General features: G+C 37.3%; 1 protein-coding gene across 5 annotated transcripts in view; it reads left to right on the top strand.

Moving 5' to 3' along the window:
- DTWD2 (DTW domain containing 2) overlaps positions 1–21,190 on the top strand; it is a 1,117,698-nt gene that overhangs the window by 429,887 nt on the left and 666,621 nt on the right. Inside the window, exon 9 of one of the 5 annotated variants that reach the window (XR_014838612.1) lies at positions 14,055–17,585. The exons of the other annotated variants lie outside the window; for them this stretch is intronic. The gene's annotated coding sequence lies outside the window, so the exon portion shown is untranslated. Of the gene's footprint in view, positions 1–14,054; positions 17,586–21,190 lie in introns of those variants that run through there. 5 annotated transcript variants of the gene reach the window in all.

Raw genomic sequence — 21,190 nt, 5'->3', positions numbered from 1 at the left:
CATTCTGAATATAAAAATCTGCTTGCTGGATTTCTAGAAGTGAAGTTGTAGTTTTTGCTTTCAGAATTGGCAGTGAATGTAGACATCCAGTTTAAATGCAGATGCTTTTAACTGTGCATGGCATCTTCTAGCTTCAGAGATTATATCTAAAAATTTCTGCTGAGATGAGGCAAGGGAAGTTGCCCAGAAACATAGATGAGAGGATCTATTTACTGACTTACTGCTTCTCAGTTTTCCCAGTTTTTAAATTAGAGCTCCCTTCCCCAATTATTCCTCAGGTCTAGAGATATAAAATACTGCCACATCCTGAGCTAGCAAGGGTTTTGTGGAATAAATAAGGTTATTTCACAATTTTCTCCTCTCTTAGCAGGGAATTTAGCTTTCTTCTGCCTATTAAAAATCATTTACTACACACCCATCTCCTTTGCAGCGTCCAGTGTTTCTTTATTGTCCTCTCCCCTTCACCTTCTCCTTATTGGTTTATATTAAGAAATCTTTTTTTCCCTCACTGGTTCAGTGGGATTCTGAGAAAAAACAAGATTCAATGAATAAGTTTGATTCTCATAAACCAGAATGACTTTTTAAAGTGTGTGTGTTTACAAATTAACATATATTACTTTAATGATCCTAAAAAACGCTAAGCCATATTCATTTTGACCCCTCAAAAATGACAACATAAATGTTATGATGATAAGTTAAAAAAAAAAAAAAAACAGGTATTTTTTGTGTCTTTCCAGTAGCTACACAAGTAGTTGAGAAACTACGATATTTCTCCAAATCCTCTGTGGACTAGTAAAGTTAGTCTGTCAGAAGACTGACATATGTATGAGTACCTGAATGGCAAAAGTTGTAGGGACTGATCTGATAAGATGCATGTACTTATAATATGCATAAAATTAAGTAGATATATGTATGTTGCATATGCATCTATTTAAGAGAATAGGTGATACTGTGAAAATTTATCTTGGGTGAAGAACAGATATGTGGAACAAGATTATAGGGAGATAACCAGAACCCAGGGATAGAGAGTATCTGGGCAGCCCTTGCATCCTGGAGTCTTCCATATCTGTGGGTCATGGTCTTTCCTGCAGCACATTGTAAGCACTGCCGCCTTCTCCCATGTCCAGAACGTTCCCTACTTCCTCATCGAGTCCCATATCCCATTGCTTCAGGATCTTTTATGATTGATTGTTTAGAAATAAATATTTACACATTCTCCAGTGTTGTCAATAATTTAATATATTACTTTTGTGGTTTACTGCTTTGAAAATTACATGGGATTTCCCGAAAGTGATATGTTAACCCTAAAATCATCTACAGCACTCTAGCAGTATTCACTTTAAGAGGCAAATTAGATAGCTTAAAACTGGTCTTTGTTTTGTTTTGTTTTTTTTCTGTGCCTATGGCATGTAGAAGTTCCCAGGTGCAACCTGAGCTGCTGCAGTGACAACGCTTACCACTGCACCACATAGATACTCCCTAAAATGGGCTAATTTACTATGCTCTAAGGATTAATTCCAGAAGGCCTAGAATTAGCCTTTTCCTAATGGGTTAAAAAATATAACTCAATACCACTGACTCCCTAGGAAAAGCATGAAAGGTTAAGGATATTGCTTTGTAATCATGGGTCAATATTTAAGATTTGTAGCAGCTTTTTAGCATGTTTACTGAAAACAGTGAGATTGATAACAGTGAGACTGATGATTTACACCCAGAGTGTTCTTTCTTGAGGTTGTGTGAATATTCTACAATTTGTCTACTTTACTCATTATGACCACTTGGGTAGTTTCCAGCTTAAAGCTATTATGAAATTATTACTATGAACATTCTAGTACATGTGTTTGGTAAATAAATGTATTCATTTCTGTTGGCTATATACTTAGGAGTAGAATTGCTTGGTAAATAAGATATCCACGTTTTCAGCTGTAGTGGATATTACAGAAGCATTTTCTAAAGTGCTTGTACCAATGTAGTATTTCATGCAGATGGTCTTTCTTTTTTTTTCTTTTTCTTTTTACTGCCACACCTGTAGCATATGGAAGTTCCCAGCCCAGGGATCAAGTTGGAACTGCAGCTGCAGTCCTAGGCCACAGGCACAACACCACCAGATCCAAGCCACATCTGTGACCTATGCCTCAGCTTGGGGCAACCCTGGATCTTTAACCCACTGAGCAAGGGCCAGGGATCAGATCCACATCCTCACGGACTCTATATCGGGTTCTTAAGATGCTGGGCCACAATGGGAACTCCTTGGCAGATGATATTTAGAGAGTTAGGAAACGTTGCAGACCTTCTTGGTAAATGAGAACATTCTTTTCTTGATGACTCTCTCTCTATGTAAATTAATTACTTTAAATGGTACTTAGCTATAATTTTTACCTGACAGAACACCAACTTGGCTGGTTCTTATTAAACTATGCTAATTCACTTAATTATTAACAATTTCTGTGTCTAAATTGTTTTTCCATTCTATTCTTTTTAGAATATAATACTAAAGAATGCCCTAACTACTACCCTTTGCTGTAGATTTCTGAGATCACAGTTGGGTAAATTCTAGTCTATAAGTGACTTTGGAATCTTCTGGTTATTGCATGTTTATGGTGTTTTAAAGAACAACATTCCCCACCCCACCACCATCATTAGCTATTCTGTAAATTCTTGTGAGAAAGGAAAACAAATCTTCCATAGAGCCATGAAAATTTTCTCTATTTTTTCAAAGAGAAGCATAATCAAGAAGAAATGTGAAGTATATCTAATTCATGTTGGGAGCCTGAGGAAATTTGGATATGTATGAGAAAGTTTAGAAAATTGGACTTGTAATACATGCCAATTAAATTTAAAGAAAAAGATGACTGATCTGGAATTTAAAAAAAAATAAGTAAATAAAAGACATGTCCAAATTGAGAGCCATTCTGGCTATTGGGGCATGAGAGAAAGGCACATAGGGTCAGGCAGCTCAAAGCAGCAAGTTTTCAATGCTTGGTATTCCTTTGAAATAATAAGCTATTAAATGCCAATCAGTGCTGTTGATTAAATTTAGACGGTAACATCCCTGTGTGCAGGGTAGGCAGGTAAAGTGAAGAGGAGACCAGACTTGCTTGTACACACTTTTCCCTTTGCTGCCCCACTATGATTTGGAAGTCAAGGGCTTGACCCAAGCCATTACTTCATGGGCCTTGGTCTGTTTATTTAATCTTTTTAAAAAATTCTTTACTATGGAAATTTTCATGGAAACCTTCATGGAAGTAGAGAGCAAGGTATAATGAATCTGATACACCCATCGCCCAGCCTCAGCAATAATTGGAATTGGCCAGTCTTGTTTTATCTATACAGACACTCACTTCACCCTACCCCCACCCAGATTATAATGAAGCAAAGCCTAGGCTCCTTAACTATCTCATCTTAAAATGGTTCAGAATACCTTTAAAAGATTAGGTCTTTTTTTTTTAAAAAGATAATTGCAATGTCAAGATTATATCTAAAATTTCCTTGATTTCTGCTTAATATTTTTCTATTGCATTGATGTGGGAAAATTTGAACTCAAAACAGATGAAATAATCCTATCCTTTGCCTATACATTGTTATTATAGTTCATCTCAGATGAACATGATACATTTTATGTTCAAACCCACTCAAGTTAATGACAGAGTTTTGTTTAATAACCTCTTTCTTTATCTTCTTTTATCAGTATTTTTCTTACTTATATCAACATTTCCTCATCAAATGGCACTGTTTATGCAGCAGGTATCTGATAGGACTAGTTGTTTGTTTGTTTCTGTCTTTTAGGACTGTACCCATAGCATATGGAGGTACTCAGGCTAGGGGTCGAATTAGAGCTGCTGCTTCTGGCCTCCACCACAGCCACAGAAATGCCAGATCTGAACCTCATTTGTGACCTACTCACAACTCATGGCAACGCCAGATTCTTAACCCACTTATGTCAGGGATCAAATGCGAATCTTCTAGTTCATTACCACTGAGCCACAACAGGAACTCCCTAGGTGTCTTAATTAGAATATGGTATGCTTTGGCAAAAATGATTAGAAATGAACACAAATTCAGCATTTTTTTCAGCATTGAGAAGTTTATCCTGCATATGTCAGTAGACTTTTGGCAAAGGTGTTTAGAGTGCTGTTCCTGTGCATGACATTGGGGGTATTCCAGGTTAGACTGAATGAGCCCAGAGAAATTACAGTGATAAAATCAGAAAGATTTCAGTATCATTAACTATGGTTCCGCCAATTTAGTGCTTTGAAAACTAGGTATGCAGCAGTTCCTCTTCTGTCTCTGCTAAATGTCAATGAGCAATGGGTAAAGAGTAATCGACCAGTATGTTAGAGTCCTGCTAGCCAGGCATGTTCATGTTTTATAGAAAGGAATCATCTCCAGTGATATCCTTGCTTTATATAAAACCTGTAGATGTTTTAAGCATCTCAGAAACAGATGGATAAAGTTTGCAATGAATGCAAAGCAGTATAATTTGGGTATTTTTAGGAAAAAGGAGATCCAAATTACATTAGAGTCTCTGTATTCTCCTCTAAACCAAGGATGGACTATTGCCCTACTTCTGCAGGCTCTGACTCAAGATATTGTATTGCATTATGCAGCTGTGCACTGCCAAATTTGAAGGTCTCAAGGCATTTACCAATTACACTGGCTATTACAGTGACATGGATGGCTTTGAATGGGGGCTGGACCGTGCCTCTCAATTCTTTAGCTCTCCATTGCCAGTGGGCAGTGATTACTTTTCCCTACCTCATTTCTCTTCTCTGTTGCCAGTTTCATCTGGAGAGATGAGGTTATGCTACAATAATAAAACCCTAACATCTCAGAGGTTTATTTTTTATTCACATAAAATCTGCTGAAGGTCAAGCCATCCCTCTGGAGGCAACTGTCCTCTGTGTGTTAATGTGTTGGTGGAGTTATGTTCAGACCTATTCCTTTGAATACTGCTAAAACTCTATACTTTTCATTCCATCTGTTTCTTTTTTTTTCTTTTATATTATAGCAAGTTCAGGTCAATATGTTCTTCCATGAACACTGGCAATGGAAGGGAAAGCATGGAGATTGGTGCCCCAGCTTCTCAGTGATCTGATGTGGAGGTGACATGCATCCTTTTACACTCAAATTTCACTGACCAAAGCTAGTCACTCAGCCATGCCCAAGTTTAAAGGGGGCAGGGATATGCCATCCTTCTGTGTAATCTGAATGAGAAGGAATTCGAAGTCTTGGTGGGCTTCATGGATGTCTGTCACACCACTTATCCTGAATTATTTCTTTGAGTATTACTAAAACTCTGTGCATTATGTTCTCGTGTTAGTGAGGAGACAAAAGAAGGACACCTGTTTTTCTTTCTTGCTTTTCTTTATTTCTCTTAGCCAGAAAAATTTCTTTCCTTAAATATCACATATTATCACAGATGTTTTGATGTCTTTAGATCAGTGTTTGTTAAGCTTTAGTGTGCAGCCACATCTCCCAGCATCTTGTTCAAAATTGTAGATTTTTGCTCAGTAGGTCTGAGGTGGGGCCACAGATTCTGCATTTTTAAATATCTCCCAGGTAATGCTGCTACCGGCCCTCAGATCACACTTTGACCAGCAAGCCTTTGTTCTATTTAGAGAGGAGGAGCCATCGTGATTTCAGTTGGATTCAAACAGAAATTTAGGCCATTAGTTTTTTTTTTTCCCCTCCCCTACATCTGTATTAAGAGCAGTGTCTCATGGTGATGGTTGTCAAACATGTAGGAAGACTGTCAGTGCAACTCAGAAGACTACTTCTGAAAGATAATTGGTTTTGTGTTCATTCATATTAAAACAGGACTGCAAGGAAGAAAAGAGACCTAATTGAACACTCAAGGCATCCCACTAAAAGCCAGCATCTAATTATGGTGGGGCCCACACAGCAGGGACACTGAAGGGAAGAGGAGATACTGAAAACATCTTTATACTCTTTTGCTCTGAAGAGTCCTTCCTGAGATCAAATGCAATTTGAGCTAAGGAGGCAGTGACTGACACACTTTACCCCCAGCAAGCATCTTGGAGACCAGCAGTCAGAACATTTGTCATCATGCTTCGATTTTGCCTAATTATTAATAGAACACTTCTTTTTTTTTTTTCTCCAATCCTTTACTAATTACAATTCTTGCATATTTTAAGCAGTTCACTTAGCACTCAGGATTCCAGATGAGCTGCTATTTGGCTCTGAGATGCAGATTGGCTTCAGAGGACTGCAGTAGAATCCTGTGGATATGCCCTTGGGTAGGAAGGAGGCTGGACTGGGTAAGAGCACTCACAGGCACTGCTGGTTGTACCCAGAGCCTGTTTTTTGTTTTTTTTTTTTTCCTTTGCTCATTTGTAATGCCAGCCTGTGGTGGTGGAATGGGTATATTGCTATAAATTAACAGCCATGTCTCATACTTCTTATTCTGGAGGTGTAATTCAAAGAACTGTCACAAGGAATAGCAAAGCTATATATTCTTCTTTATAGCAATCATCATAAAAAAATCCCAATTACTTTAAATTACCACAAAATGGTTTCAAAATCAACCTCAGACCTGCTGCCCTTGATTTTCTTGCAATTAGATCAAAGGGCAAGAGACAGAGCAGTAAGTTTGGGGGTATATTATATAGCAGTTACATTTTTCATGATCAAGGAACCTGTAGTTTACAGCTTCTTTCCTTTGAACTAATTCATTGAAAGAGACAATAATTCTAGGTCCGTTCTCTTTTTCTGCTGACACTCAATTTCTCGGGCTTAGCCATATTTCACTTCTCTTTTATCATTAAAATATTTAAAGCTCTAATTTAAAATCTTAGCAAATGCTTGAATTTTACGTGCTAAATTGAAACTCATGGGTATTTGCCCAAGGGATTCAGCAATGCCCAAATCCTGCCTTGGCAAATCCAGTTGTCTTTTGGAGGCCCTAACCCATAATGGACCCATAATGGACAGTTACAAAGGCAAATGCCCTTTGGGTCCACATGTCTCATTTTCCAATGCAGAATTCTTTGTTAAAACAAACTGTAACATAAGACTTTGTACAAAAGGAAGTTTGAGAACATTTTTTCTTATCCTTAAATGAAACCCTAATTTTATCATCAACTGATGGGCACAGGAGGAACTACCAGAGAAATCAGAGCATCCACCTATGTTTAAGTAAATGATGTGAGTGATATATCAATGGCTGCCCCAATGGGAAGGGCTCTGGTACACTTAGTCTCCATACAGAGTGGTGTGAGTGGCTCCCAAGGGTTCAGGCATCCTGGGAAGTTAAATTACCTTCTGTACACTGCTTTTTACCATTTTATAATTCCAAATAAAAATATCTAGTGCTAGTACAAATGCAGGCACTCTTTCCATAGATCCATCTATTTTTCTACTGATCTATTCATTTATCAGTTCATCCATCCAGTCTATTAAGATGAAAAAGGTGAGAAGTGATGATGTGTATTTCTCCTCCCACGATGAGAATATCTCTTCTGGTGTCTTTTCCACTGCTCCTACAAAAAGCAGTCATGTATAGCAATTGCTTTAGAAATTACAAATACATTTTTAAAATATGTATTTTCATAGGAGGCAAGATAGATAGTGTGGTGCAAAAAGCACTAGATCAAGTACATTTATCCAAAGGTGGTGTATCCCCCAGCTCAAAATGACTTGCTTTGCCCCTGTGTTTGGAGTGTTGGACATACCTATGGGTGCAGTTTTCAGTAGTTATTCTCTCTTGTCTTTACTCTCCACCTATACAAAAAGCATTGGAAATAGTTCATAAGTTCAAAGTATTTTTTCCCCTTAGTAGAACAGTTTTAGGAAACATCAAAGGATGTTTCTCTTTAGATATTATGAAGTACCTAATTTGATGTCTGTTCTTCCCTGGACAGGTTGCCTTGAGACATTTTCTAGTTGCTTTCTTGATCATTCTGTCCACCTCTAAATTTTGATATCCCAAATCTGCTAAAAATTCCTGCTGAGAACATTTCTAACACTGCCATTACTCAGTTGATTTTCGTCAAGAAACTTTTACATTTGATTCTCTCTTAACTCCTCTGTGTAGCCAGCCTCTTCATGTCAGCTGTATTCTTCTCTTTGGTCTGTATCGTGGTCTTTTGGCCCCTTCCCCATTCCCATCTAGCCACCATACTGTTTTAGTTTTCCACTAGCCCATATACAAAATCTCCATTTCCTTACTTAATACTTACTCAATTACCTTATTTAATGTGACTTCTGATTCTATCACTTCACTGAAACAGCTCTTTCTAAAGGCACTAAAAATTTTTATATGCCAATCCAAAGGAGGTTTTTTGGTTTTATTATATATAACTTTTGAATTGTATTCAACCCTGTTGGTCCCTGGTTTCCTGAAGTAGTCTTAGCTTGCTTTCCATTGTATTATTTCACCTGTACTTCTCCCTCTCTCTCTGTGTCTGTGTGGATGTGTATCTTCTTCAGGCTCTTTCCCCATGATGATTTTCTGTGGTTACAGAGCTTCTTGAAGTTTGCTTCTGGATCTGCTCACTTTCTCACTCTTGGTCTCTCCCTTGGCAATAGAATTTACACTTAAGGCTTCAATAGCTTCCTATAAATTAAATTATGAGTTTAACCCATAAAGTTATATCTGTTTATATCTGTAGGTAAAACCTCTTCTCCTGGTTCTTGTGTTATCCATTCTCCCTGCTTTCTTGACTTTTCTTGTGGATAAGTTACAGATATCTCAAAATCAGTGAAATTAAAACTGAATTCTTGTGTGTGGTTATAGTTCTGCATGGCATTGCCATTCATCTAAGATATGAGTCTAGAATCTCAGGGATCATAACTGACACCTCATCCTTTTATATACTCATTCAACATTTATTTCATAACCATGTACTAAGTGCCATTATGTGCCAGGAACTCTTTTTATTATCATATATACATTATCAAATAAGTCCATATCCAATCCATCACCCAGTCCTGACAATTTTCACGTAGAACCTCTTATACATAACCTCTTACACAGAACTTACTCCCTCCATTTCAATCCTTCTACTCCAAGCTGTCATCAGCTCTCGTTCTACTGTAGTCACCTCCTATCTAGTTTAGCTAAGCAGTTGCTAGATCAGGGTTTCCAAAGGCTGATAACATTACCCTAGCCCGCCCCTACTTCCTGCTCTTGCCTACACCAATTCTATTGGAATTAAAAAAAAAAGTCATGAATTGGAGTTCCTGTCATGGCTCAGAGGTTAATGAATCTGACTAGCATCCGTGAGGATGCATGTTCAATCCCTGGCCTCACTCAGTGGGTTAAGGTTCCGGCATCTCCGTGAGCTGTGGTGTAGGTTGCAGACACGACTCAAACCTATGGCGTAGGCCAGCAGCTACAACTTCGATTTGACCCCTAATCTGGGAACCTCCATATGTCACAGGTACAGCCCTAAAAAGAAAAAAAAAAAAAGTCCAGAGTGTAAGTTATTAAGCCATGATTGCCTCTACTTGCTCCTCTTACTCCATCCAGCTCCTTTCCATCCATTTGTCACATGTTCTTTGACTATTGCTCCCTCTATTTTGCACATAATCTCATTTCACAGCTCAGCACAACCCTCACTTGTACAGAGATGCTTTCCCTGCTTCCCCAGACTAAATCTAATGCCGTCACAATACACTCTCGTGGAGCAAGGCCAGGTCTTTATTTTCTCCCTACATAATCTGTGATGCTTGGTACAGTGCCTGGCACATATTTGGGATTCATTAATATTTATAAATAAACAAATAGTAGCTTCCTACCTCATTTTTATGTAAAAGAATTACCCAGACCTTTTGCTTCTTTGTTTGTAACAGAATTCTTTGGATTGTTGGCACAATTACTGACACTTTTCTCAGTTTCTACCAAGATTATTTGTCCTGAAGTGACCTTTTAACAAGTTACATGTAGGCACTATCATCCCTGATTATTTAAGATGCAGCAGAGAACCTCAGACTATTTACACTAAACCAAAGATAATCATTGGGAGATATGTAAATTAACATCAATTACTTGCATTTATCAAAATTTTCATTTAAACTCATAGTTGAGCTGTACGCAGTTGCATAAATTATTTTAAAAAGCGATATTCATAGGAGAAAACCTTGTAATTATGCTAGAAGTGGAAAGATGACTGACAGAGAGGAAGATGGAACTATTTATGTTGCTTAAAGTAATTTAGAAAAGTGCCCAAACAGTTCGGTTATGGTCTTGTGACTCTGTCAAAGTCAGATGCTAAAACTAGATGTTTAATTTATATTTTTTCTCTTTTGCCCTATCCTGCCTGCTTCCTGCAGTGCCTTTTGAGAAGTTAAGAGGAGAAAAAAGCAAGAGTGTGGAGCCCAGATAAGCCACCAAATTAATAGTGAATTCAAAGATTAATAAAAGTTAAAAAAAACCTACTCACTTGCTGCTGATATTCATAGGTGACAGGCATTGGCCACATGATCTTGAGAAGACCTCTTTACTTCCTAATTAAATGGCATCAGTAATATATGGCAGGACTAGTTACAATTGCCAAGACCTGGGAACAACCTAAACGTCCATAATCTGGATAAAGAAGATTTGGTACATATATACAAGGAAATATTACTCAGCCATAAAAAATGAGGTCATGCCATTTGCAGCAACAGGGATAGACTTAAATATATTATACTAAGCGAGGTAAGTCACACAGACAAATATCATACGATAGCGTTTATATGTGGAGTCTAAAAAATGATGCAAATTAACTTACAAATAAATATACTCATAGGCATAGAAAACAACCTTATGATTGCCAAAAGGGAAATAAAGGGAAATATAATTATAAGTTTGGGATTAGCAAATACACACTACTATATATAAAATTAATAAAAACAAGGACATACTGTATAGCAAAGGGAACTGTGTTAAATATCTTATAATAAGGTATAATGGAAAGGAATCTAAAAAAGAATATATGTATATATGTATATATATTGTATATATAAACTGAATCAGTGCTGTATAGCTTAAATATTATAAATTAATTACACTTCAATTAAAAAATATATGGCAAGAAGTATTAAGTGAATATTATACCACACAGTTAGCTTATATGAAGATGATTTTTTTTTTTTTAATCTGTATGTAACCTGGCCTTCTGGCTTCTTGAGATTCCTATGTGTAAGATTTTTGAAATGGCAAATAGTTTTTAATGTGTTCTACGTGCCAGACACAATCCTAAGCACCTTATAAATATTTATTTAATCCTCATATTAACTTTATTATAAAATAAATACTATTATTATCCTCCTCATTTATAGAAACAGATTCACAGACTTTGAAAAACTTAAGGTTACCAAAGTGGACAGGTATCGGGGGAAAGCTGGACTGGGAGTTTGGGACTGGCATAGGAACACTGTGGTATATGGAATGACTGGCAAATGGGAACCTGCGCCATAGCACAGAGAAGTCTACCTAATATTCTGTGATAGTCTATGTGGGAAAAGTGTCAGAGAATGGATGTATGTATATGTATAACTGCATCACTGTTGTGCAGCAAAAATAATCACAACCTAATAAATCAAGTGTACGTCAATAAAATGTTAAAAAATGAAAAAAAAAAAAAAAGAGAAACTGAGTTAAGGAAGTTAAATAGCTTTCCAGAGGTTATAATTGCATGACTAGGAAGCAGTGTCTTATATTTGGAAAATAATGGCCTCATTCCCAAAAATTCCACACCTTGGCCAATATTCCACCTCTCTAATTTCCTCTTCATCCAGAAGGAATGAACTCTATGCCTGAGACTAAGCTGCTATGGAGAAAAATTCTTTTCTCCATTTTCTGTGTGAGCGTCCTACTGGCTTTACTTTGTATCTCAGGTTTGTGCCACGATACAGGCTCTTATTTTAAGACAGGATTTACTGTTCTACTTTATTTTCCTTTCAGGATACCATGCCGGAGTGCTTTTGAAATTTTGTTATTCTCTGCATCAATGATTTGTCCTTTGAAATAGAGAAATAACATTTGTCATCCTGACATTTGGAGATCTGGACTGTGCCATTTGTTCCTTTTTAGCCTTGTTTTAGGTAGTAAATCAGGCAAGGTGTGGGACTACCTTGCTTGGAGATGAGGTGTTATCCATAATAAGTGTCTCTTGGTGTCAGCATTTGTATACACAGGATTTTTTTTTTTTCCTTTCCAGAATATTCTACCTCATACAGAAATATTTTTTCTTTATATATATATTTTTTCCTGCCTTCTCCTTTCTTCTTACAAATGGCAAGGTATTCAGTTTAGCTATTGGGGCTTTAGCTCTTCTGACATAATAACAAGAGTATCTACATTTTTAAAACTTTATTATATCCCTAAGGTAATCTTGGGAATACAAGTCTCAGAACAAATGATTTCTCCTGACTTTTAGGATGATGAGATTAAATTACCTCTGAGTAATCTCTGCGTATAGACCAGGGAGTTGTTTCGTGTGTGTGTGTGTGTGTGTTTCAAATTTAGCAAATAGTTTTAAGAATATATCAACCTAAATTTGAGCAGATTTTGAGTCTCAAAGCAAAACCCTACAGGTGTGATTAAGATAATGTTAAGAATTTTCTTTTTCAATACTGATTTTAATAATTATATTTTTAATTATGTAGAAAGAATGTTTAAGAATGGGAAATGTTCACCTTTGTCACATCTTCTAATTCTCTTTTGTGCTTTGGATACTCTTGAATTATGCTATATTTGACATAATTAGGCTGAGTATAATAGAAGGTAATTCTATCATGTAATGAGAAATAAATAATGTCTTGCTTGTAAACTGGGGTTGCCAAATAAATCAAGGACAACTAACTACATTTGAATTTCAGGTAAATAGTGAATAATTTTAAAAATATAAGTATATAAATAAGACATGGGACGCATTTAAACTGAAAATAATGCTTATTATATAGCAGGGTGCCTTGTATTTTTATTTGCTAAATTTGGCAACCCTACTGTAGTTCTGGTTAGTATTCCTCTTGCTCCATATTGGACACTGATTTTCCTCAGGCCTTCTATTTGTAGCTAGAAGTTTATCATTTCTAAAAGTCAAATTGACTGCCAAATGGGACTTAAAGCCATTGTGAAAGTGGTCAGATAAATAAATACATAAAAGAGGGCCAGGCAAAGACCCTGATTAATTCATTTTTGTACACTTAAGGCCCCTAAAGGAAGAACAATAAAATCACCTCTCCCCACTGGAGACAGGTTGGCAGGTTGGGAGGGGAACCTGCCATTAGCCTTATCCACCAAACACAGCCATCCCACCCAGTCAGTTCGGCAGCTCTCAGCTGGGTCAGTCTGCTGATAGCCACGTTGCACAGGATGTGAATGCTGCTGGAAAATTCTTTATTCCATCTACTTTCTTCCCTGGCTTCTTCCTGTCCTGCCTTCTGTCTGTCCTTGCCCTACACAGGTGGGTTCTGCCACAGACATTAAACACTTCGGAGGGACTGTGCTTAGATAATCCACTCCTCATACTCACCCCAAACATTTAGTACAAGGTTTTGGACCTTGTAGATATTAAAAAAATTTTCACATAGATCTAAATACTGTAATCCTATCACAGCAAAGGCCAAAAAAACTTTAGATTCTATTTGGGATGTTAGATTAATATATATATGAAAAATTCTGTTTGAAAAATATTGAGTTTATCATGGTATTTTCTGTGACAGTATTGACCTCTGTCATGGAAATGAGTCTTTTCTATGAACCCAAAATTGCCAAGCCAATCCCATGCTAATTTATATAAACAATAGTATTATTGAAACCATGGTAACCACACCATTTCCCTCTTAAATACAAATTAATGAGAGTGAAATTATCTTCATCAAGGGTAAGAAATAGTTGAGGTCTATTTAACTTTATTTGCTTGCTTGTTTGCATAGCATACTTTTACAAATTTTCCAAGTTTTGTCTTCTACTTTCTCTCCTTTTGGCATAATATAGTGAAAAAATAAAGTAAAAGTAGTATTGGTATAAAAAAGAATAACTTTATTTGGTTGATCTCATTCCACAGACTTTTTTTAAACTTTTTTTTTTTTTTTTGTCTTTTTAGGGATGAACTTGCAACATACAGACCTTCCTGGGCTAGAGGTCTAATCGGAGCTGTAGCCTTTGGCCTACGCCATAGCCACAGCAAGATGGGATCCAAGGCTTGTCTGCGACCTACACCACAGCTTACGACAATGTGATCCTTAATCCACTGAGCAAGGCCAGGGATCGAACCTGCAACCTCATGGTTTCCAGTCAGATTCATTAACCACTAAGCCACGATGGGAACTCCTCAAAGACTTTTTTCTCTTACTCATAAAGTGTCCATCTTTCTGTGGCTAAAACAAGGTTGTTTGTCTGAGCTTTGATACAGGCACATTCAAACTTTAGTGTTCTTTTTTAAATTTTTGTATAGTTCATTTACAAGATTTCAGGTATTCAGAACAGTGATTCAGTTATCACACACACAGATATTCTTTTCAAATTCTTTTCTATTATAAATTATTTCGAGATATTGAATATAGTTCCCATGCTTCACAGTAGGTCCTTGTTGATTATCTATTTTATGTAGTAGTGTGTATATGTTAATTCTTAATTTCTCTCTCCCCCCTTTCCCATTTGGTAACCATAAGTTTGTTTTCTATGTTCATGAGTCTATTTCTGTTTTGTAAATAAGTTCATTTGTGTTATTTTGTTTTAAGATTCCATCTATTAATGATACCATCTGATAATCTGACTTCCTCTGATCAACCTTTGATATTCTTAATTACATCTAGGGAGTTAGTTGGTTACCAAGCAGGCCTTTTTTTTTTTTTTTTTCTCCTTCCTCATATACTTATCACTTAGGGTATCACAGATCCAGATGTTGAAGTCACTTATAATTTTGTGTTGGTAAAGAAAGTGTCGTTGATGTTAAAAGAAACTTCTTAGAGAGAGTTCCCGTTGTGGCTCACCCAAAACAAATCCGACTAGCATCCATGAGGATGTGGGTTCAGTCTCTTGCCTTGTGGCTTAAGGATCCAGTGTTGCCGTGAGCTGTAGTGTAGGTTACAGATGTGGCTTGTATCCCACCTTGTGCTGGCTGAAAGCTTCCATATGCCACAGGCGTGGCCATAAAAAGCAAAAAAAAAAAAAAAAAAGAAACTTTTTTTTAGCTTCAGAAATGGCTAACCACTTACTGGAGAAAACTTGAACTAAGGAAAATATCTTCAGAATGCTGACAGTTCAGTCAGGATTGTTATTCTAACAGAAACATATTTGACCTCTAGGCAAGGAATCTGACCCTGTGCTCTTCCCCTCTAAAACAGGCTGTCTGGCTGTCAGACACTCAGATAACTTTTTCCATCCTGTGACATCTTCTGCAGTGGAAGTGACAGTCTGTCTACCGTGGGACAATGTGTGCCACTTGATGGAGACCCAGAGGAGGGCGTCTTTGTTTTTCTAAGGCTCTCATATGTGACTGGTTAAGTTAATAGTGAGAATACGGCATATCCAGTCACTCCTCAGGGACCAGAAAGTTCAAGATGGTACTTTTCTTCAAATCAGCTGAGCAAATGGCCTGCAGAGTATTCTTTGATTTTAGCTATTCTCAAATTCCTGCTTCTCACAAGGTTACCTTGAGCTAGACACCTGGGAGGGTAATGTTTCCACCTCATTTCCTCACATATCAAAGCTCTAGGAGGTCTTTGTAAGCGAGGGTGAGGAAAGTAGGTGTGAGCTGCTGAAAGAAAGAGCCATTATCTGACCTGTATTCTGTCAGTTTCATCTTTGGACAGAAGTGTACTACCATCCACACACTTTTGAATCCTTGCCTTCTTCAGGAAAGTGTATGAATCTTTTTGCCTGGAGTCATCATCCTTAGCAATGTGTTTATTTATGTGATTATTCTGTGCAAAGCACAGTGTTAGTTCTATCCTGAGTTTTCCAAGTTTTTCAGGCACCATCCTCAGGGAGCCCTAATTAAAGCTAACCAGTTGAGATGCCTTGAGAGTTGAGTTACAACACAGTTAAAGAAGAAGCATTCACACTGGAGACTGGCCTTCTTGTTCTGGTGCTGCCACAGGTTTCCTTTTTATTCCCAAAGAGACCTAACTCTGAATCTCATCATTAACAGAAAAGAGGGGTCCACCAACTGTTCCTTGAAGGATCATCCAAATCAACAGTTCAGGGATGGCAAGTAACCTTTCAAAGGGCTCCCCATGATCGCGAGAGTTTCATGTGTGATGTTCACTTCAGGCCCTTGTGTTATTTCTTTGTTTCTGATTTTGTTTTTGCCTCCTTCTATGGTCATTGTGCTGTGTCAGCACCACATTCTCTTTCAAAAGGTATACTCACAAAGGCCATCTTTTTAGTTGAGTCTAGAGACACTATCTTCCAAGCAGAATATTTGTGGCCCTCTGTCAGTTTCCAAAGTGTAACATTACTCAGAATGGTCAACTCATAAATAGGCAGAGTTCAAAACAGACTCCTTTTTTTTGTAAGCTAAGCCTCTCTGTGGTTTCAGGCTGCACTCAAGTGTTTGTACACTGATCCTATTTTTTTTTCCTAGAACGTGGCCTCACCCTCTTTGTCTCTATGTTGCATAAGGACAACAGCAGCACATGGATGGGAAGGCTTCATTTGTAAAGGAAAGGAGGGGGCAGAGGAAGGCTAAAGATGTGTGTGGGTGTGTTTGTGTGTGCTTAGGGAGCTTCACGGGAGGAATAGCATTTGCGAGATGTTTTCCTGGAGGAGCAGTTTTGAATTTGTTTTGGTGTAAATTGAGCCAGAAATTTGAAAACATGAAGTGACTTCATAAACGCTTGCTCTCTGTGTAACCACCTTGTTAAATAAATGCAGCATTTGGACCAATTTTGTTTTTCTAATTCCATTGTACACTTGAGGATGCAGAAGGCATTTTGCATTATGTAGAATCTGGTGTTTGGTTATTCAGAGATGGCTGCTTCACCCACTATGTCACAGTAAATGACTACAGATGCTCAGAATATGTCGATGGTGTCAGCAGTGAAGTCCCTGCCACACAGATTGTGAAAAATTACAGGAGGGCAGGAAATTATTTATTTTGCTAACAATCTATTTCCCATCTGCAGTTTGTCCCTATTGAAGCTGGAAGTTGCACTCCATGTTTGAGCCTGTCCTTGCCTCCCCTCCTCAGAGTCTGTCTCCTTTCTTTGACAGACGTGCAACCGTTGAATCCTTAAGTTCAGATGGGTGTTATTAACAAGCAACCTTAGAGTCCATCGGGGATTAATTTAATTTTTTTTAGAGTGTTTTTACAATAGTTTCAAGATGCTGGAATGTAGATATAGTTCTTGATTTAAAAAAAAAAAAAGTTTAGACAGGTTGATTCATTTAGCTACCCAGCAGGATATGATTGTTTTTTTCTAGAATTCCAAAGAAGAAAATCTAATGGACAAATCCATCCACATACACAAATGTATATACCTAGTGTGGTAGTGATGTCTAGACCAGGCAAAAAATACTTTTATACATGGAAACTGATGAATTTTAATTAATATTTAAAAGTAGTTCTTTTGGTTCATTTTCCCCTTGAATGATCTATGACATATTAAATAAAAACCTCTATGACTTTGTTCTTACTGAACCTTTATTTTTCAGTAACTGAACTCTCCAGGTTCTAGTGGAAATTAAGAGGTTGTTTTCTTTATATATTGAAGGTGAATGGGTATTTTTTATTTTACTTGTTGGTTTGTAGCTGACAAAGAGAACGCTTTTGTCCTATTTTTTTTTCTGGCTGCATAGGAACTCCATTTCAATGCTGAAGAGGTAGGTAGAGTTATAAATTATGTGTTGTAGATATGCTAATAACTAGTTGTACTTTTCTTATGGCCTTTCCAAGAAATCATTCTGGAGGAGAGGCAGTGGGAAGTCTGTTTTGCTGTTTTTGGAGCACACAGAGAGTGACTGATACTCAGGAAAAAAATGAAAGTGTTTAATTTTTATATGTTCAACCTCCATTTGAGATGCAGATGAAAGTTGTATTTTTATTTATGGCTTGAAGGATAGCAGGGCCTGATAACAAATCATAAAGAAAGATGGAGGCCTCAATAGCAAATTTCATGCTGAAAATATCATCGTTTGTCACATAGCAGTGGCTTAAAAAAGAGAGAGAGAGAGAGAGAGAGAGAGAGAGAGAGAGAAACCTTGAATTTGTGCAATACTCCCAACTTTAAACACAGCTGAAATTGTGATACATAGCGGGCCATTCAAAGAGTGCACGCAAAGACCTGGGCTCTTCTCCCTTTCAGCAGTTGTCCTGTGTACTCTCTGGAAGCCTAGAAACTATTCTGCCTGCGAGTTAGCTTTGGCCTCCCACTTTCCTGCCATTGTAGCCTGAAAGGTGCTGGTGTTTTCACAGTCTTTGGAAGACATAGATAAGGAGAGACTTTGATTAGAAAGACTATTGCAATAGGGAGATCACTCTGATCTCAGAAATTTGCAAGCATGTCAAAATCGTAGGAATAAAAGTTGTCTTCTGTGACAAGGTTTTTCCCTAATACCCTCTGTCTCTGGCCCCATGAGGAGCCACATTTTGGTACAGAAAGATGGGGGTCAAAAAGAGAGCTAGGGATATAGAATTAGTGCACTTGGTGGTGTGGAGGTGAGAGGCTAAGCAGCCTAGAGGTTTCTCAAGGTCACCTAATAGCATTGGTGCTTTGTAAAGCTAACTCAATTTAGAGCAGTTGGTCTCCAGGCATGTAATGAAATAGGGACATTTATACTGAGCATTCCATTTTAATCCCTCAGAGCTATCATTTTTTTTTTCTTTCTTGGAACCTCCAAATACTATGCTGCACCTTTGCCTGCAATCCACAAATACACAGAAACACGGTAAGAGAGCCCCTAACCCTTATTTCCTTTTGCACTTGGAGATCTCAACAGGTTTACTAGCTGATGTCTGTTTCCTTCTTTACCATCAATAATTAGATGTGTAAGCCACTTTTTAGGGTGGCTGTACTATATAAGCTTGTATGCCACATAAAGATAAAATGGACAGGGAAGAAAAATATTCTGGGCTTGGGGGTCTTTTCGAATATTAGCATAAATATAATCACTTTCTCTAATTGAAGGAATGACAATAGTTAGACAATCAGATGGATGGGGATTAAGAAAGTAAACAGGATAAATAAAACATGGCTTCCTCTTAAAATATATAGGATTGTATTTCTCAAAGTCTTTTTTTGGGACATTTCTTTTTGAATTTTAAAAACATTTGGACAACATAGGGAGAACTGAATGATTAAAAGTAAATTATTTTATTTTCTGTGGAAATGTTCATTTGCTAGATATTAGACTCCAGATATAAGTGATATCATATGGTATTTGTCTTTCTCTTTCTGACTTATTTCACTCAGTATGAGAGTCTCTAGTTCCATCCATTTTGCTGCAAATGGCATTATGTCGCTCTTTTTTATGGCTGAGTAGTATTCCATTGTGTATAAATACCACATCTTGCTAAACCAGTCATCTGTTAATGGACATTTGGGTTGTTTCCAAATACCTATGGCTTCCCTTTTGCATTTAGAGATCTCAACAGGTTTGCTAGCTCCCATATGGAGGGAAAAGGAGGGAGTGGGAGGGATCGGGAGCTTGGGGTTAACGGATGCAAACTATTGCTCTTGGAATGTATTTACAATGAGATCCTGCTGTGTAGCATTGAGAACTATGTCTAGATACTTACATTGCAATACAACATTGGGAGGAAAAAGTATGTATACATGTATGTGTAACTTGGTCCCCATGCTGTACAGCGAAAAAATAAATAAATTTAAAAAAACTTGTAAATCAACTATACTTTAATAAAAAATTTAAAAAATAAAAAAGTAAATGAAAATATTTTCTTTTTTTTTTTTTTTTTTTGGTCTTTTTGCCTTTTCTAGGGCTGCTCTCGTGGCATATGGAGGTTCCCAGGCTAGGGGTCTAATCGGAGCTGCAGCCACCCACCTACGCCAGAGCCACAGCAATGCAGGATCTGAGCCCCGTCTGCAACCTACACCACAGCTCACGGCAACCCCGGATCCTTAACCCACTGAGCAAGGCCAAGGATTGAACCCAAACCCGCAACCTCATGGTTCCTAGTCGGATTTGTTAACCACTGAGCCACGTTGGGAACTCTAAATGAAAATATTTTCGATGACAATTTTTATGGCTATGATGGAATGAATTGATAGTATCTAAACATAGACATTGGAATCAAAAGACCCAGGCTTTTATTGCAGTTCTACGTTTTATTTGCTGAGAAATCTTGGGTAAGCTGTGTAAAAATGGAAGGTGTATAAAAATGTTAGGTATCATTAATAAGTTGTTTCTGGAGTTCCCGTTGTGGCCCAGCGGTAATGAACCCTGCTGGTATCCATGAGGATGTGGGTTCGATCCCTGGCCTTTCTTCGTGCTTTGGGGATCTAGCATTGCTGTGAGCTGTGGTGTAGTTTGTGGACAAGGCTTGGATTGTGTGTTGCTGTGGCTGTGGTATAGACCAGCAGCTGCAGCTCAGATTCAACCCCTGGCCTGGGAAATTCCATATGCCATGGGTGCAGCCCTAAAAAAGCAAAAGTGGAAAAAAAAAAAAAAAAAAGCAGTTTCCAACCTTTTTTTTAGAAACATTGCCTGCTTGAAAGTTAATTAAAAACCTATTAGCTATGATATGTGTGGTGGAAAAAAAAAAGAGTGAACAGGGAGTGGCAAGGCAGGCTTCTAAAAGATTGGGACAATTATGTAAATAGCTTGAATTTATTGATTTAATGCTAATTATTTTTAGCTTGAGTGAGTTTGTCAGACATAATGGTTACATTAATATATCTTAGCTAGTTAGATAGGTTTAATTTTCTGTGTAATTTTCAAGGCAACGTTGAACATCCAATAGCTATCATATGGGATATTAGAGAACATTGCAGTCACTTTACACTAAAGAGTTGTCATTTTGGGCAATGGTTTTAGAGAAAAGTATAGTAGTAAATGTATCATTTGATTTATTTTTATGCATTCCATTGGAAGAGATTCAAAAGAAAAGAAAATACACATCAACAATCTTAATGAATTGGTTTTATTTCAATGATTTATACATAAAAATTTTCATTCTTAATGTTATAATGAAGATAGAACAGTAGAGACTGTCATTCCACTAAAGAAGACTGTTAAAAGTCCGTGGGTTAGAAATGTAAGAGTCACTCGTCATTTATA

Source organism: Sus scrofa, chromosome 2 (assembly GCF_054392235.1).
Source record: "Sus scrofa isolate SSC_HxYL_T2T_F1_AM1 chromosome 2, Sscrofa_HxYL_maternal_Yorkshire_Landrace_v2.0, whole genome shotgun sequence".
NCBI classification, from domain to species: Eukaryota; Metazoa; Chordata; class Mammalia; order Artiodactyla; family Suidae; genus Sus; species Sus scrofa.
This window is presented reverse-complemented; position numbering and strand designations above follow the sequence as displayed.